At 44.1% G+C, this 18,732-nt stretch overlaps 1 long non-coding RNA gene across 1 annotated transcript in view; it reads left to right on the top strand.

Moving 5' to 3' along the window:
* The window catches only part of LOC109310876, a 30,169-nt gene extending 25,714 nt beyond the window's left edge, over window positions 1–4,455 (top strand). The window contains exon 4 of the long non-coding RNA XR_002101332.1: window positions 4,445–4,455. This is a non-coding gene — a long non-coding RNA (uncharacterized LOC109310876). The remainder of the gene's footprint in view (window positions 1–4,444) is intronic.
* Window positions 4,456–18,732: the final 14,277 nt, after the last annotated feature.

Below are 18,732 nucleotides of genomic sequence, written 5' to 3'. Positions count from 1 at the left end.
GCAGGGATAAGTAAAATTCACTAAGTTGTAACTGTAGCAACAAAATACTAAGCTTGACCCCCACAATCCTCAAGCTTCCCACAAAAAATAATTCTCTAAGGGCATCAATTAGTTATTAAAAACTGTTGCTTGTTGTGGGGACTGATGGTGGAGGAACATAAGCAGTATCTGGGGATTTCTAATGCCTGGAGACAAACAAGTTGACTGTTTTAAGCCTGCTCCAGTTTAAAACCAAGCAGCCTGAGTACCTATCAAAACATTTTTCTTTATTAACTGTGTTAATCATTGCAACCTACTCTGAGGTATGAGAATACTAATAATTGTATGGTCTATGTTGCAAGCTGGAGGGGACTGCAAAATGCCAGTACCTTCTGTTAAATGCAGCATGCAGACACAAAGGAAAAGGAGACACTGTTGTGGTCAAGTCGGTCATTACTGTGGGTACAGTGAAAAGAGCTGGCAAGTTTGAGTGAAGGGTAAAGTTTATAGCCTGCATTGGGAAAACCTACGCAGAAATAAAGTGATGTCAACCAGCACATTTATATTGAGTTGTAAATCTTGTTACCTTTGCTTAGGAGACTTCAACAAACATTATTATTGCTCAGTTAGCGACCATATTTCTTTCAGCTCAAAACGGGACAGCTTCTCACCCCCTGCTCTCTGGCATGTTTAGCTGTTTCTGATCCTTAGATAGTGTGTGTTGGTGAGCAGGGGATGGGGATGGGAGGTTTGGAGCTATGTGCGCTGGTGAGTGTGGAAAGATGGCTGGTTTCTTCAAGTGAATGCCATTTCCAAAAACCCTTCCCCTCTGTCCCAGCAAAAACTGGATGTATGGTTGCCCTAAGCTCATTTCTGTAAGACCAACAATATGTCTTTTCTATGCAAATACAAGATAGAACCCCAGCCCCCTTTCTTTCTCTAATAAGCTGAAGACAGTGCCAAAGAAGATGGGATGTGGTGTGAAGGGACCCCTAGAAAAAGAAATTGGTTCAACTCTTGTAAACACTGTAGACAAATGGAGAGTTACTTGACTACAAACTTAATGCAAAAAATCTGATTCAGGATCCATTTGAATATACAACAAAATTGTCATTCCATATTGACATAAGAACTGCTGGTTATTGCTGATCTCTGCATGGAAGCATACTAGCCTTATTGATATCCAAAAATGTGATCATTGCCCTAAAGAAATTATTTTCTCAAGAGCAGAAGTCACAAGGTGCTGATTTTAGGTATATGAGTAGTCCAAGCTAAATAACATAGAAAAGTGTGCTTAATGCTAATCTTTTGCTTAGGAGCTTTGTTGAATCAAAGCCTTAATTTAAAGTGATTTCTTTAATCGGAAGGCCTTGTTGTACATTAATTTTAGGCAGCTTCTGGAATTCTTAACCCCTGGATTATCCACACATTAACACCTGAAACTAGTTTTAATCACACTTAGATGGCTTTAAGTTATGCCACTCCAGGACAGGTTTATCTCTAATCTGTGTCACCCAGCTCATGTTCCATTAATGTGTAACCATATTCCCAGAGATGAGTTGCCTAAATTGCAGTCCTTTAGTATCTCAGGATGCAGGGTCCCTTTCACCACCTTCCTGTTTTGTGTGGACAAAATTTCCACACCCCCCAAACTCTACTGCTGAGGGGGTGGTTCTGGTACCAAGCCAACTCTCTCTTGCTCTGAGAGGTGTAATCCTGTGTAAACAGCCTGCAGAATACATGCTAGATATCCAGGTTGAAGGGCATGGACAGGTCCGGGAATGGGATCTAGGAGGGCTGAGGAAGAAACAATGTAGGGAGCCAGATTGTGTCCCCATGAGCTGGGACTTCTTTCCTGAAGCAGGGACAGTGGGACATTGCTCCCACCTCACAGCCATCCTGCCAAGCCTGAAGAGCATCCTCCATGCCCAACTCCCAATTTATTAAAATATGAGAGCTTCTTTAATTTACTTCCTTCTATTTCTTTCTTTTTTTTTTTTTTTTTTTTTTTTTTTTTTTTTTTTTTTTTTTTTTTTTTTTTTTTTTTTTTTTTTTTTTTTTACTTGTTATTTTACCCTTCAGTAGCTGGCTGACTTCATTTTGCCACCTTTCCTCCACACCTCCTTTCTTTTCCATCTCCCATTTCATTACCCACCCCATTCCATTAACTCTCTGCTTCCCAGCTTCATGTTCCTTCCCTCCCCTCCCACCCCACCCTACAGCAGGGATAGAAGCCTTGTAGTGGCAACTCACAGCTGTAGCTCCTAGTCAGGCCCCTGCTCACCAGTCCTCTAGTGGCAAATCACAGATGTGCATGTAGGAGACAGAGAAGGTTTTTAGCTTTAAAGGCTAGGGACAGGCATTTTTAAAGCTGGATCTTGAACTAATTCAATCTTTGTGGTTTAGTCTAACCTGGCTAGGCTGAAATGGTTTGTAACCATGCAGACATACCCTCTGGACTGAGGAAATGCCAGTACATGCCTGCAGTGGCTCAGGCTAGAAGCTGGCTGTTGCTAGAGTAGCCCTCCCTTCCCTTCTACAGTGCTGAGATAAGAGGGATGCAGCCAGGCCCTGGCAGAATGCTCTGGTTTATGAACAAGTGTAAACCCTCACCCTGACTGCATCATTCCAGGCTTTTCTCTGCTTGCTGCTCAAGGGGTGGGAGTGTTGCCAGCCCCCAGCCCTGGGCTAGCACTTTGAGGCAAAGGTGGTATGTGCAGTGCATCTGTAGATGATACTGAACTTTTCAGTCTCCCTCTCCTTGCTTCTTCACACTGTCTGCAGCAAAACTGACAGGTGAGGGAGCCAGCAGGGAGCTGATAGCACAGGTTAGCAGCCCATCAGCAAAACAAAAGCCTCTCTCACTAGTTCAAATTCTTCTTAAACAGCTTTTTCCAAGGGAGGAATGGAGGGACTTTATCAGCTATCTGTTGATTAGCTATAAAAAGCCCTAAGTGGACACTTCTGTCCACTTCTGAAATTGAAGACACACACACCTCTCAGGATTAGCTAGCATACCACATGCCTAGGATCTGTGGGGCTGGGGACTGTGCTGTGGGAAGGGGGGATCCCTGCTTGAACAGCAAGCAGCAAGAGATTGGGGGAGCAGAGGGAAGCTGTGCCTGCAGTCTGTGCCAGAGCTCCAGCTAGGTAGCATAGGAGCGGGGCCAGCCCTGTTCTCTGGAGCAGACATCACAGCCCAGGGCTGCAAAGCATCTGGGATGCTGGGGGACTCTGATTTAACTTAAACCAGGAAGGGGTCTGGGACAGACATTTCATAAACCAGTTTGACTCAAATCAGTTAAGTCTGATACTACATTGAACCAGGTTTATCTCAAACCAGTTTTAGCCATTTTGAAACTGGTTTATGTGCACTGAACTTATGTTCTGTTACAGGTTTTAAGCAGTTTCTGATCACTGAAACCAGTTTGCGTAATGTCTGTCCCTAGCCGAAATGTGACTGCCTCAAACTCAAGCTAGAACTAATACCAATCAACATATGAGCACCTCAAATTGCAATGTGTAACAAAGCCCTGAGAGAGAGAGAGTCTGACAGAGAGCTTCACCATAGTGACTGGGTCCACTTCAATCATAAAGGTTGTTTTAGCACTAGCATCTCCATGAAGGGAGACTTTCTTGTTTAGAGGCCTGTTTTCACCTCTGGAGCAGCAGTAGTCTAGCTCTAACTCTGCATGTGCCTGTTGCTCCCAGCATATGGCCTAGACTCAAGATCCTAAAGAAACGGTACTGACGAAGAAATGCCAGGTATTGCATCATGGACTGTGAGGGGACATGCTCTCTCTCTAAATCTATTGGTAGTTGGGAAGGGAAACAGTAGAGCTGCTTAGACTTAAAGAGGATGTTGGCACAAGAACAAATTGGCTTTGAATGAGACTTAAGGAGCTCAATCTGCTTAATTTATTAAAAACAAGATTACAAAATGATTTCGTTAAATGTTAAAGCACTTCCAGGAGGGAAAAATGCCAAACGCTAAAAGACTTTTTAATCTAGTGGAGGGAGGCATAACAAGAGCCAAAGTGTTGAATTTAAAGCCAGACACATTCAAATGAGAAATAAGACATGTATTTTATTAATATTGTGGCTGATTTAAGCACTGGACCAAACTATCAAAGACAGAGGTGGATTCTGCATTGCTTTGATGTTGTCATATCAATACTTGAAAATATGCCACTGGTATCACTACTGTTTTTATTTTTTTTATGGCTGCTTTATGCCTGAGGTCAGTGTACATGATCTGATAGTCCTGTCTCTCTCTCTAAATCATGAATATATGAATAATTGAGGCTTGAGCATGTTTTCAGCAACACAGCTCCCACTAATACCACGGTAGAACACTGTTTCACTATTGATTCAGCTAAGAGCGTGACTTGCTAGAACAGCAAGAGCATATCCTCCTGCATGTGTTTTTGAGATCTCCCATCTATAGAGCAATGGCGACATGTAGGGGGTGCACCTGCACACCCTGAGAGCACTGGTGCACCCCCTCACAGCCAGCGTTCCCTGTTTAGGTGATGGGCGGGGGGGCAGGCAGGAGCTGAGAGCACCGGCTGGGGAGCGCGGGTGCCAGGAGAAGCACCGCTGGCACTTTGAGGTTGGCACGATCGGCCGCAGGGAACACCCGCTCTGTTCAGTGTGATTGGCCATGGGGGGATCCCCACCCCGGTTGCTGTTTGGCTTCTGGGGGCGGTGCGGACAGGCAGGTGTCTCCCCTGACTTGGGAGGCACCAGTCACCCATGCTATAGAGTATCATAGTCCAGTCCTACTTAGAAGAACTCATCAAACAGGATACTTTTATGTGACCGTGTTTGCATAGAAGAAATATTATTGACCCATTGTCATGAAAAATCCAAAATTCTTTAGTTTGCTCTACTGCTACATAGAAGTGATAGGCCTATCACTGGCACTATCATAATGTTTAAAACAAGGTGCTAGCAAATAATACCGTAAATGTTATTAAAGTCTGCATGATGCAAACTGGATGAAACATTTACTTATTTCCATTTCTAGTACTACATTCATGACTCAATCTTTCAGTATGAGTTCAGATAATAAATGATGAGCTGCCTTATGGAAACATGCCAAATATGCAGAAGTAACATCACTTAGTAATCTAGTCTTGGAAGTACATCTTTTTTCTCCTGAAATGGGAACAGTTGAGTGTTTTAGTACAAAGACTATCCCTTAGAGACTTCTACTGAAGGGGAAAATTATGTGAATGTAATAGGAAAATACAAACATGAAGTGCTACATTATTTCTTGATAGATTTAAATCATAAAAGCATAACATAAGATTAGTTCATTTTGCCTAAATTAAGCAGACAAAATAAATAAAAGCAGAAATAATATTTTCACTTGTACTCTGTGAAAAAGACATCACTGACTTACACTGTTATGCCTAGATACAAGACATCACTTTTCAGGCTATTATTGAAAATTGAGCTACCTTCACAAATCCTATAAAGTCAAGAGGCAATATGATAGGTCACTGCACCACCAAGTTCACCTTTGGAAATGTTAGTTCAGCTTAAGAATCTTATTTATTGTGCTCTACAACTTGCAGTATCCCTGACACCAGTGGGAGAAGGGTGTAAAGCTCAACGGTCCCATCAGAAGAGTAGCATTTTATACTCCCTTTGCATTCATTCTGCTGAACTAGTCCCAATCTGTAAGCAAGGGACAGGGCAGTGGACAATCAGGCCCTGCTTGTAGTAGTTCTACTCATGGTAAGACAAATGCAGAGCTGTCATATGTGCCGCTTTGACATTCCTAGAAATGTGCCTACTTATGGTTTGTTACATCAACACAAACATACACAAGAGAAGGTCCTTTGCCCAAAAAGCATATCATCTTGATTATATACCAGCTCTGAATTAGGTTTATGGTGCATTTCACTTATGTGTCTCAGAATTAGTTTGCTACCAAAGCAACCTTTTTTAGCATTGATCAAAAATACTTCTCGCTGATGGACAAAAAGCTGTGATAGCTTTTTAGTCGACTCCTGTAACACATACAGCAGGAGCTTTCTATGACTACACAGTTCTCTTCTCTTCTGCAGGGGAATATATCCACTTTATTCTAAGGCACAAATTTACATTGCACAAATTTAACCATTGAAAAACAAAACGAACAAAATGAATGTACCAATCCTGGTCTAAGGATGAAAAAAACATTTCCAGGAACACTGAGCATTGGCACAGGCCTTACTGTGCTAACATCTCTATGCATTAACATACTACTGACAAGGAAGTACACAGGGAACGGCATGCAGTCACAATATTGATATCAAGTCTATCTTCTCTAGAGGTATCAGAGTTATTGTAGAAAAGATGGGACTCTGGCACTTGAATCTCCACTGCTTGCTTTCTTCCAAAATATCACATCTGGATAGATAAGCAGAAGGCCCATCTTGGAAATTTGTTGCTTGAAATGCATAATAAAGAGGAGACATCCCCTTCCCACACAATTCTTATCAGACATATTTATAAAGTTCTAAAGAGTTTCACTGTAATTTGTGAAAAGGTTTTTAAAGAAGGTGTGTAAACTGAAGAAAACCTCAGACAGAAGGCGGGGCAGGCTAACACCTTAGGGTGCGTACACACGTAGTAAGTTGACTTAAGTTAAGCCATGTTGGAGTGTACACATGTACAACTCCTTGACATGGTGGCAGCCATCTTATGAGCTGAGTGGACTTAACTAACTTGACTCAAGATAATACACCTTGGAGGTGTATTGTCCAGCACTGCACTTAAGTCAGCACTGCTCCGTGTATATGTGTATGCTCTGACAGTTAAGATGCCTTAAAAATTTTCAGTTGGCTTAAATGTCAGAAATTTAGTACAGGTGTGTGCAGCCTTAGCAACTAATTGGTTCAAAGATGCATAAGCTGTTGCAGGCTGTCCTGCCCTGCCTTCTCTCTATCAAAAAAAGCTTTGGATGAAACCCCTTTCTCTCTTTGCACTGTCCATTTCTCTTTCTCAAGGTACATATTTTTTTATCCTTCCTTCCCAGCTGCAGAGATCCAGTTGTTTGTCCTCTTCTGTGCTTCTGTTGTGTCTTGCATGATGCAGTCCTTTCATTGGCAATGGAAGGTTCATTTATCCTCTGTGAGGTTAAAAAGCAAAGGCAACAGCTATTAGTACAAATAGGCTTGTGTTTCCTTGCTCCTCTTCCCCTTTCTCCTAACTAGTGCAAAGTATACCGCAAAACAGGACTCAAGAACAATAGAGCTGGTTTGGCAACTTTTGAGGCTATGGATTAGTTATGCATGATTTGAACTTCTTTTAGACAAGGGACAGCAGCAGGCAAATATCATCACCATTCTCAAAAAGAAGAAAACAGATGACTGATCTGAACAACTAAACATTATGGCCATCACGTGCAAATGATTGGAAAGGATGCTTATCTAGGCACTTTGAAGACTACCTTCTAAACAGCAACCCAGGCTCAGAAAAGGGTGAAGTACCTCTAATCAGGCAATTGGATTAATGACGTTTTTTGAAGCTAACTGCAAAACAACACTGCAAACCAGTGGCAAATCCCCTGTACACCTAACAGAACAGCCCAGCTGGCACTGTCTAACAAGACTCTCCAACAGTTGCATCCTGGTACTACTGCTTCTTAATATTTTTAACAATGGCATGCCACTGGCACAATCACGGAAATTTGGATACATGTATAGTCTCGTTTTATCATCAAAGTGAGCACTTTCACCCAAACTCTATTTGAAAAAATTAGACTACTGTAGATTATGGTGACTCTGAACACATTTTCAGAAAAACTCTTGTGTTTTACTCGTGCAATGATTGTCCAAAAAGATGCCTGAAAATCACCTTTAGCAGAATTAAGTCCAGGCACCAGCATTTTCTGGAATATCTAGGACCTGGAGGGTAGACATGCTCTTTCCACTCCTCCTAGGCTTCCCTTTTCATATTTGAGTAGTCGCACAGTATGTTCTGTGGAACTTTTACTGCCACAGGATACAAATATTTACAAGAGGGGACTATACAGATAATATAGATAGCAAGGGCAATCAGACCTTAATGTTTCAGGGTATGCCACCCACAAACTTACAACCTGCCTACAGGAGAAGTCACATCTTAGTCTATAACTCTCCATTCTAAAGTTTGATGCACTATCTCTGAAACAGCTGCTTCTGTGCCCAGAGAGTGGACTAGATGGACCATTTGTCTGATTTTACACATCCATTCCTAGACTTCTACATGCTAAGGAGCCTTTAGGAAGCCTGTCATAGAGATGAAGTAGCCACTTTTCTTTTAAAGATATTTTGTAAAGGATGATTCGCCTGTCAGAAACCCAGATTCCCAGTTCTTTCAGGAGTCAATCTGGTCATCTTGGCCATCCCCCCCATCTTGTTTTTTTTGGCCTGTTTCCACAAGGAATTGATACTCAGCTGATCCTCATCAGACTCTCCCTGCCTTATCACCAAGAGCCCCAGGATGCAAGCAGTTTTCCTGTTCTCCCACTGCCATCAGGTAGCAACTCCCAGGGTCTGAATAAGCTGCTTCTTCCTAGCTCTGCTAGCTGCTTCAGGACATCCCACAATGAATGCTTAATGTCGGGTGGGGGCCTTGAACACTATCTGTGTGGCATTTCAGGCTAAGTTTTATATTTAATTGCAGAATATGGTGCCATCATGAGTCTAGTTCAAGAAAAATAGGAAGCAGAGGTGAGTCTTGGCCAGTGGAGAAGTACACTGGAAATATATTTAGGTCAAATATTGTCTGAATAGGCTAAATCTTTGTTTCTACATAAGGGGCTACAAGAGCATTGTGAGGGATCATGGTTTTGATTTAATTTGAGGGAAACGATGGTGATCATTTTAAGAGGTTAATGTTAATGGCCTGTGCTAGACATAGAAGCTGTACAAGCTTTAGCTAGACAGATGCTGTGCAGATTGCCCTCATTCAGCCGTGCCAACGCGCTCCATTTTGACTTGATTAAATTTATGCGTGCCTTGTGTGATTATCACCACCATGGTCTAGATGCAAATTCTGATTTGCAGCATTTCTTTATATTCTAATCAGGGACCACTAGTCACACACTGTCAACCCTGCCAGTGAATCTCAGTGCAATTGAATCTTATTCCCATCCTGAGATCTCAGATGCAACTTTGCAATGCCCTTCAGTCACACAATACTCTCTGAAGCATCTGAGCCCAGGAAGCTAATCATGACAAATTGTGTGGTGGTTTTATTATGTGGAAATGTGTCCCCTGGGACTAACTTGGAAATCAGACTCACCGAAGCATCCTTTTGATCACGTGCTGATTACTGAAGTAATCCAAGCGGGAATTTGGGTAGGAGTTGGTGTTTGCTTTGCTTGATTTACAACTTTCAAAAAAGCTCCACTTTTCATAGCACTGACAGCTAATTGATTGAGAATGAGCACTTCATTACATATGGGTTGGCTTAGAAATGGTATTTAAAGGCCTGTTTTTTGGGGAATTGACTTACAGGTATAGACAGATGCATTATAAGGGGTCAAGATGGGCAGCAAGGGTTAAGTGGATTTCTAAAGAGCTTGGGAAACACGCGTGTGCACGCACACGCGCACACACACACACACGCACACACACAGCTTCTCATGGCCCTAGAAAGAGACAGGCTGACTAGCACAACAAGGCCAACGAATGGACATAGCTGGAGAATGAAGCGGGGCATGCCATACCACGAGATCGCAGCCTTCAAGGCAGACGAGTTGTTGTGCACAACAAGGACACATAGTCTAGGAAATAGGCTGGGAAGCAAAGGAAGTATGTCCCCCATAACATGAGATAAGTGACAAGCAACAAGGCCTCAGAGAGCAGGGGGGCCTGATGGTCTGTTCCCCCAAAACAGGGACAAATTAAGACGAGGCCCGGAAGTCTACGTGGATGTGTGACCACAGAGAGACAACCAACCAGAAATAGCCATGGATAAACAGTCATCAAGAGGGAAGAAGCATACAAAAGCAGAGCCTTGAGATTAACAAATAGTCCCTCCTGTCCCTCCCTTTGTCCTGTCCCTCCTTCTCTTCCTTGAGAGGGGTCCCCATCCCCATCCCTGTCCCTTGGAAAGGGTTCCTGAGGTCACCATGAACTGAGGGCATACCAGCAGCCCATCTCATGCACTCCACTGGAGGGGCCTGTGGGCCTCGGCTTCTCACCTCCAGACTGCTGACACCTAAGAGAGAGAGCCTCAGAGTGAAGCCTGCCTCATAACCAGATGTACTTCGGCTCTGATGACAGCCCTAGGATTGGTAGATACAAAATTATTTAATTGTTTGTATTGTTTCTTTTTTGTTCTTACCCTGTGTCAGTAAAGTTGCCTATTATCGACTAGCAGGTGTTGTGGTCAGTCTGAGGGTTGTGTCCACCTGGGACAAAGGTATAGGTGCTGGGTCCAAATGCAGTGTCAACAGTGTGCTTTAATAAACCTGCCTTTGTATGTTTTAGATATTTCCAACCAAGACTTCATCCAAAGCATGGGGAGCTCCAGAAACATATCTCCTTTGGCTGAAATGAAAAGGATAATTCAACTATGTCATAGAAGGATAGTTTAAGGGGTGGGGTGTGCGTGTGTGTGTGTGTGTGTGTGTGTGTGTGTGTGTAAAAGGCAAGTTTACTTCTTAGTCAGTGTGCAGCGAGATTCTTATTCCTGACTTGAGAACAGGACAAAACCAATATAGGTTGCTGGGTTTTTTTATTTTACAACTTGCTAAGTGATGCAATTGCTCTTCCAGTGTCTTCACACTGCTTCTGAGCTGCCTGGATGTTTATTTTCCATCCTATGATACTGGACTGAACAAATGTTATCACTTACCTAAGATCCATAAGGAAGAACTGATTGTGATTTCCTACGATAACAGCAGTGTACTTTCTCTGCTTAGGGTTTGATCCAAAGCCAACTAAAATCAGTGAAAGAAATTCCACTGACTTCATTAACCTGTGGCCTTTTTAGCACTACTTCCCATTTGCAGAGCTGGCCATTAATGATTATATTCTTTCTTGTTTGATCAAGATAATTTCAAAGGTGTTGTGTATTTTATCAGGTTGGTAGTTTGCTGTTTCTTTGTTGATGATGTGGTGGGCTCATACAATTGACGTGCTTCTTGAATTTGGATGTCCTCTGCACTGTGTTGCCTGTTATCTACTTCATCAGTAATTATGCTGAAGGCTGTTAGGTATGCTTGATGTGAGCTAGTGTTAATAAATCTGTGGTGTTTATGATTTCTGTAACATCTCTCTTCTGAACTTGCACAAGCTAACTCAATTATAAGTTAAAACATTTTGCCTGGACTAGATCTCTGGTTACTTGGCTAACTACTTGGAAATTTAATGGTTGACTAGCTATCCAACATAGCAGGTTTATCTTCTCAGGATTTGCCAGCTGATGAAAAATTCAACAGGTAGGCATAGGCAATTATTACTGGGCATGTCTACACATGCTACTAATGCTATAAAGGCTTGCTATGAAGTAAAATACTGTGCGGTAAGCCTTCCCTGGGAGCACGTCCACATATGCTTCCTGTTGGAAGCAAATCTGCTCCCAATGGGAGCGGCCCAGTACAGGGCAGCTCCTACCCTGCTCTGGGCAGGGGAACTCCAGGCTCCCCTAAGGTGCTAGTGTGGGGGTTGACAGGGAGCACAGGGGCCAGTCCTGATGCACAGAGGGCCAGGAAAGCTCTCCCAGCTGCACTAGCAGCTGTCTACTAGCCCCATGTACACCAGATGGGGTCCTGATGTGCATGGGGCTGGGCGACAGCTTCTGCTTCAAAGCAATTCTGGCCCCACGCACATAGGGACAAGCCCCAAGTCCAGAAGTGGGACACCTCCTGGCTAGCCTTGGGCTGCTTCAGGTTTCCCCCACCTGGCCAGTGGCTGGCTCAGAGCTGCCCCAGAAGTGAACCAGCTCCTGGAGTGCCCCTCGCTGGGAGAGGAAGCAGAGAGCTCCCTAGTCCCAGTTTTGCTCGGCTCCCAGCTCTTGTGGGGAGCCAGGACAGGGTGGGGCAGACAGCTGACCAGCACCAGAACTGCGGGTGTTCCCTGTCTCTTGTGGCCCCCTGGTGTTGGGACTGACCGGCAGAAAATTTGCCCAGTGTCCTGGTCAGTGTCTAGACATGTGCTGCTGTGTAGTATCTACTGCACAGCTGGTTTATTACCTGTATTTACAGGTAGTAGCTAACTGTGCAGTAGACTAATTTACTGCACAGTAAATGCTTTGCATATGTAGACAGTCATACGTTACTGCACTGTAGATTAGTCTACTGCACAGTAAATCATCTTGACTAGATGCACCCACTGTATAGTATCAAAGGCATGCAACACAACTCCATCTACAAAGTGAACAGGTCAGAGAGACTCAGGACATGTCTCTATGTGCCACTATGGCAACATTGTTACTGCACCATGTGTGGGGTGTGGGCAGGGTTATTTTGTTAGCAGCTACTTTGCCACAGTGGCGTGTAGTACTGGAGGCATGTGTCACTACAGTAAAGTAGCTGCTGGTTATGTGTAGATGCCTGTGGATGCTACATTGCCATAGCACATAGCTACGGCAACATAGCATCATGTGTAGATGTGCCCTTAGCCACACAAGCTTCTTTCACTGCCTGTTCCCCTACCCTATCCTTATCCCAATCCAATTTAAAACCCTAATAAAACTGCTGCAAAACTGCTCTGGCTGCCCCCAAAATATCTGTTTCTATAGTACTGTACATAAGTCTTCTAGAGAAGCTATCCTTGGGCAAGCAGGTCTATTGTACACAACATTGTACCTTGCTGTATCCCACTTGAGATAACATGGTAGCAATGGCACATTCCCACACCCCTATCTCTGGTGGCTGGAAGTATGAACAAAAATATTTAGATGACTACCAAAAGAGAGATGGTTATTGTTATTATGAAGCTTTTATATTGTGGTAGCACATAAATACTGACCGAGTTGGGGAATCTTAACACAAAAGACCTACTGAGTTTTTTTGGTACAGGGGTGTTTAAGGACCTGATTCAGTGAGCTAGCCAAGGACACAAACACTTCTGTCTGAAGATACTTAAAAACTAGGCATGTTACCATAATAAGAAATAAGAAAATGACCACACAAGAATTCAGATACCTTCCAATACACAACAGCTGACATTTCAGAATAATAACTTATATTCCAACAGTGGGGGTTTTTTTCTCCCAATGGCAAGGATGCCAGAACACTGAAATGTAGATGTTGCTGAAGTAGACAAATTTTAGGGCAGATTTGACTAATGATTGGAGCCTGAAATTGCCAATATACTGGGCTCATAACTGATAGCTTGCAGAATGTGCCAGTGAATTCTTTTAAGGACCATAGCTGGTGAGATATAAAAAGTAAGTATTTCACATGAAAGATTACTATTTGCATTGTAGCTATGAATGTTTTATGTTGTGGTATGATTGGGGGTTGAGGAATAACAAGTTGTAAAATGAAATGGTGATCATGTGGGTTACAACTCTCATTGGTCAGAGTCCTCCAGTGTCCAGGACTCCTTCTCCTTTAAGTCCTTTAGTCTCTCTCTCTCCTGCAGCCAGCTCCCTGCTTTCTTAACTGGCCCCATAATCAAGAAGGACCCTTCTACAGCAGCATGTTCTTTTTGGTCTTCTATTTTTACCTGAAGCCGTACCCCGCTCCAGTCTTTTTTAAACCCCCAGCTTTGCCAACACTGCTCTTTTGTTATTTACTCTGGGGATTTTCCACTTTCCATTTCTATGGGTGAAGTTACATGTTACACTTAGACCACACTAAAGGCACTTAAGATGCAAGCACCCATACATTAACGTTTGTTAACTTGTGCTAAGTGCCCTCTGCACATCTCAAAGTTATACCACTTCAGGCAAGGTTTAGCTGGCCTGTGGTACCTAGTTTGTGTTAGGGTAACTTCAGTCTGCTCCATGGAGGTAAAAGCAATTTGCAGTCCTTCAGCATCCCAGAATGCACTGCATCCCAGAGCAAGGCTAGCAAGTTAGAGCTATGCAGGCAAGAAATGGTATTAACCCTCAACTTGTGACTGCTCACAGCTGTTCTAACTTTTACACCACTTAACATGCCACACATGGAGTATGGTGTAAGTGTAATGTGTAACTTCATTCTTCTTCCCTGCAAGTACACATGGTCATACTGGTTTGTCAGCTTGGGCATCATCTTTATCGTATCCTTTTTTCAACCAATATACAGCTGTTAAAGGTAACTTTTTTCCCTTGAAGCTTCTTCCCAACATGGTAGGTGATGGATGAAGGAACTCTGCCAATCCTTGACTGACTCACCCATATTAATGCATTCAAGGGAACAGCAATTTCATGCAACTAATCAGAATTTACAAGTGGCACATGGACAGATCCCCCTCGTTGGTACAGCGAGAGTCTTCAAAGTTTCACATGGAAATTAGGTACCTAGTTCCCATTGGTTGTTTGTGCAGTATTTCTATCAAGAATAGTTTACATTCTGTGATGGGCTAGCTGGTAGTGATTTGGCCCAGGGATTTTGAAAGGGTAGAAAATGATTGGAGGGCTTGAGATTCCCTTTCCTCACCAATCAGGCCCCAGAGACTTGCCCTCCATGTCCCCTGATTGGCCCCTTGGGTCACCTGGAGGGAGATAAAAGGGGCAGCGCAGCTGACTCAGAGAGACTGGTGAGGGACAACGAGGAAGGAGTTTCAAAGAGCTGGCAAGAGCTGGGCCAGCGGGGCAGGAGAAGTTGCCCCAGAAGAGCCTGAAGGAGCATGACCTACAGGCAGCAGTTGAACTCTCAGCAGCGCAGTGTGTGGCTGGCAGGAGAGTCTCCCGCTGGGCTCCAGCATCCCCAGTGAGAAGCTGCAGCCGGCAGGAGAGGTTCTGCAGCTCCAGCAAGAAGATGTGCAGTGACCTGAGAGGTTCCCAGCACTGATTCTGGTTTTTCCAGTAAGAGGCAGGACAGTTTCACTTAAGGCAGGGGCTCATGGGAGACCAGCCACATGGGGGAACTTAGTTCAAGTCCCAGCTTGGTCAAGTAGAGGTCAGTGAAGTGACAGAGGGAGAAATTCTTGTTGGAGTGGAGGGAATCATTGTGTTTTCCCTCTTCCCCCATCCAGGTACCTACACCCTATATCTCTTGTTATTTGGCATTTTGTATTTTGTGCATTTTATATTTTGTCAGCCAGTATTGTTCATTGCATTGTTTGTGCTTTATACTTTGGCAAACCTGTCTTTGGTTAACTGGATGACTACGTCTATGGATATGAATGCCTAACCTTTATTGAATCCTGTCCCTTTGGGGTATTGTAGTGTCCCCAATACCCCCTGGTTTATATATGTTATGTTCCCACCACTGTTTCTCTCATTAAAAGGTATATGGTTAAGTCCCCATTGGTGATCTGGCTCTGCTCTATTGGGGAAGGAGGGTCCCTACACCACCCACAGCGCTTGTGCATCTGTTCTGATTCCTTCAGTTGGAGAGGGGGTATGTTTTGGAGTACTGCCCGGGTTACAATTCTAAGCATCATGATTTTATTCCTGTGCTGTGATTGTAGGGCTGAAAAGTTTTTTTTGATGCAGGATAATAAAAAGTGATAAATAATGAATGTGTTTATCCAGTATGCATTTTCAGATGGATGATCATTTTGTTGTAATCTACAAAATGTACAGGTTATATTTTACAAGTACCTCAATCATCCAAAAATTTGTGACTAACAAATGAGACGAGCTCATGAATCACAGCAAACTGAACTGTGTGTCTAACTAATTAATTACTCATTTTTACCGTTCACTTAACACTACTTCTGCATTAGATGATACATTAATATTCCTTTATTTATTTTTAGTGGCTCTGTACAAGTCTTATTATCTTCTGGGATACCGTAAGCTTATGCCTTGTTTTCCAAGGATGTCTTGTTAGAACCCACTTAAGATGAACGAGAGGTGTTTTAACTAGGGCTGTGTGAAGTTTTGGTCCCTGATTTGATCTGGCGGAGATTTGGCCTGATTCACTGGCTGAATGTCCAAATCTGAATTAAATCAGAGGACCCTTTAATCTCTCTGAATCTATTTGGAGAGATTCAGAAAGATTTGGTGATTTGGACGCAGACACAGCTTTAAATGTTTTTTTTACATACCTCTAGGTACCAGGCAGCTCATGAATGCTGAGATGCTGGGGTAGATGGAGTGTCCTGCAGGAGCATGGGGGGCTCCCCAGCATATTTGGCCGCAGACCCAGAAGTGGACCAGAAGCACTTCCGGTGCACTTCCGGCTTTGCTGGAGAGCGCACTGGGGGGTCCCCCATGCCCCACCCCCAGCTCAGCAACCGGTGCCTCCTGGTCTGGGGAGGCACCCGGCATCTCCTTGTGGCCGATTGCTGAGCTGGGGGACATGGAGGGCCCCACAGCACACTCCTCAGCGGTCCCAGAAGTGCACTCGAAGTACTTCCAGTCCACTTCCAGGTTCACAGCCGAGCATGTGCAGGGCCTCCCCTGTCTCCTGTGGGACACTCCATCCTCCCCTGCAGCCTTCATGAGCCGTGCCTCGTACCTGGAGGTATGTAGAAAAAAATTTAAAGCTGTGTCTATCTCTGAATCACTGATTCTTCAAATCAGCATCAAATCTTTAGATTTGGATTTGGCCAAATCAAATTGGGACAGTGATCTGAATCAGCGAATCTAATCACTGTCCCCAATTCAGGCTGAATCTGAATCGAATAGGGCCCGTTTTGCATACCCCTAGTTTTAACTACTGTTATGCCATGTGGCAGGTCCTTTTGCTGACTGTCTTTCAGTCCTGGTCAAGCCTCTGTTGGAGACTTGTGAGGCTGCCAGATTTGGATCTACATGCTAGGCCAATGTGCTGTCAATAATTCCTGCTCAAGCTCAAACCACCATCTTTGGTACCAGAACCTTATAGCTCCTCTGTTGTGGCATGACTTTGAGTAGCAATAATCCCAAATCTCAGATTCCCTTTTCCAGGGTCTTTTGACAACTTCACAGACCTCAAAAGGGCAATAACCCCCACCCATACTAAGGGTAGGCTTTATTAACACAAATGTAAAAACTTCAGAGTCTATGTCAAGTCCTAAAAGCCCACAGCAAATAGCAGCCACAAACTAAGGATCCCAAACACTGGACTCCATACTGACTCTTACACTCCATCCTCAAACCAACTCATAACTAGGACAACAGAATATCAATCAAACACCTTCCCTGGGTCTCTCTTGTGCTTTTTCATCCTGTTCTGGATTCTGCAAAGTTCCTTCCCCACTACCACCATTTTTCTTATACTGCTGCTTTCCAGGGATATTTTTCAGGGCTCTCCTCTTCTCTTGTGTAGCCTGGGTGTACACGGGTTTGTATTCCCCTCTCCAGTTGAGAGAATTATTGGCAGGGCAGTGTGCTGTAGAGGGACACAGCAGCCCAGTGGCTGCCTCCATCCCCCATAGAATTAGGCCCAGTCAATCAATCACTTAACTATATACAAATTTATTATCAGAACAAAACCATTAAAGGGTAAGGACATAGATTATATATATGTAGAAATTTACAAAACAATAAACCCTATACCATATACACACATACCCAATTATTATTCAGAAATACAAATGAACAATAGAAGAACCCAGAACAAAGGATATTGATCAGGCAACCTTATAACTCTATAAGTATACAAACTATTACTTCAACTTATTCACATAAACTATAAGGCACAGTCTACAAATATAACAATCAATTCTTAGACTACCTGGGTGCCCTCCAGGGCAGAGGCCCCACTCCTAAGGTATCACTACAGGAAAGGAGGTTGGGGGGGGAAGAAAAGAGGGGGACCCCAAAGACTCCTAACCCCCCACTATCAACCAGGAGGGGCCCGCATGGTGCCCCTTCACAACCCTGTGGTGTCCCTCCCCTGTGGAGACCCTCTCTCCAGGGTAACGTACTACTCCACAGTCCTGAAGGGCTGCCTCCCATTCTCCAGGTTAAGCTCTGTTCCCCACTGGGCTTTCCTGCTGCCTGAGTCTGCTGCCGCCGGCCCAGCTTAGGGCCGCATGCACCACTGTGTGTAGCAGGCACTTTGCCTTGTGCTAGGAGTTGGGGGTCTGGGCAGCCTTGTGCAGCACTGGGGCTTGGTCTGCTCCCAGACCCTCTGTGCAGGGTCTGGACGCTATGCACCATGCTGAGCACTGTGAGCCTAACCGCTGAAGCCATCCACAGCTCGCCTGCTGACAGAAGTCTTCAGGGGCTCTTCTGGGCTACTGCTTTGCCCTGCTGAGCAGCTCTCTTCAGCTCTTCCAAGCCCCGCTCTTTCCTCTTCTCCATCCCTCATGCTGGGCACCAGCTCCTTTTATACTCTCCAGGGCTCTGCCCCTGAAGTCTTCAATCAGGTCCAGGGGAGCTCCTCGCCCCTTCCCCTCATGAAAGGGGCGTAACTTCATGTCTCTTGCTGCCTCCTGATTGGTGGATGGGCTCTACCAATCAAAACAGCAGAATCTCAAGCCTGGGACTCAACCCAAGCTCCAAAAGGTAAGCCTGCTACACTTGTTATCTTCTTTGTTCAGCCACACAAGACAGCTCTCAGTGAGATTCTACTTCCTCTCCTTCTTGGGCTAGAAACACTTTAGATTTCTCTTGGACAAAGCCTTTATTCTGCAGCCCATTGTCCCACTTTAAATACCTGTGAAGTACTGAGAACACTTTTTCCAGGACAGTGGTTGTTGGAGAGGGGACTAATTCCATTTAGTTGCCATTTAA

The sequence above is a fragment of the Crocodylus porosus genome, unplaced genomic scaffold (genome assembly GCF_001723895.1).
Source record: "Crocodylus porosus isolate Cpor-Errol unplaced genomic scaffold, CroPor_comp1, whole genome shotgun sequence".
Lineage (NCBI taxonomy): Eukaryota > Metazoa > Chordata > Crocodylia > Crocodylidae > Crocodylus > Crocodylus porosus.
The sequence above is the reverse complement of the archived record's forward strand: the minus strand, read 5'-3'. Positions and strand labels throughout refer to the sequence as shown.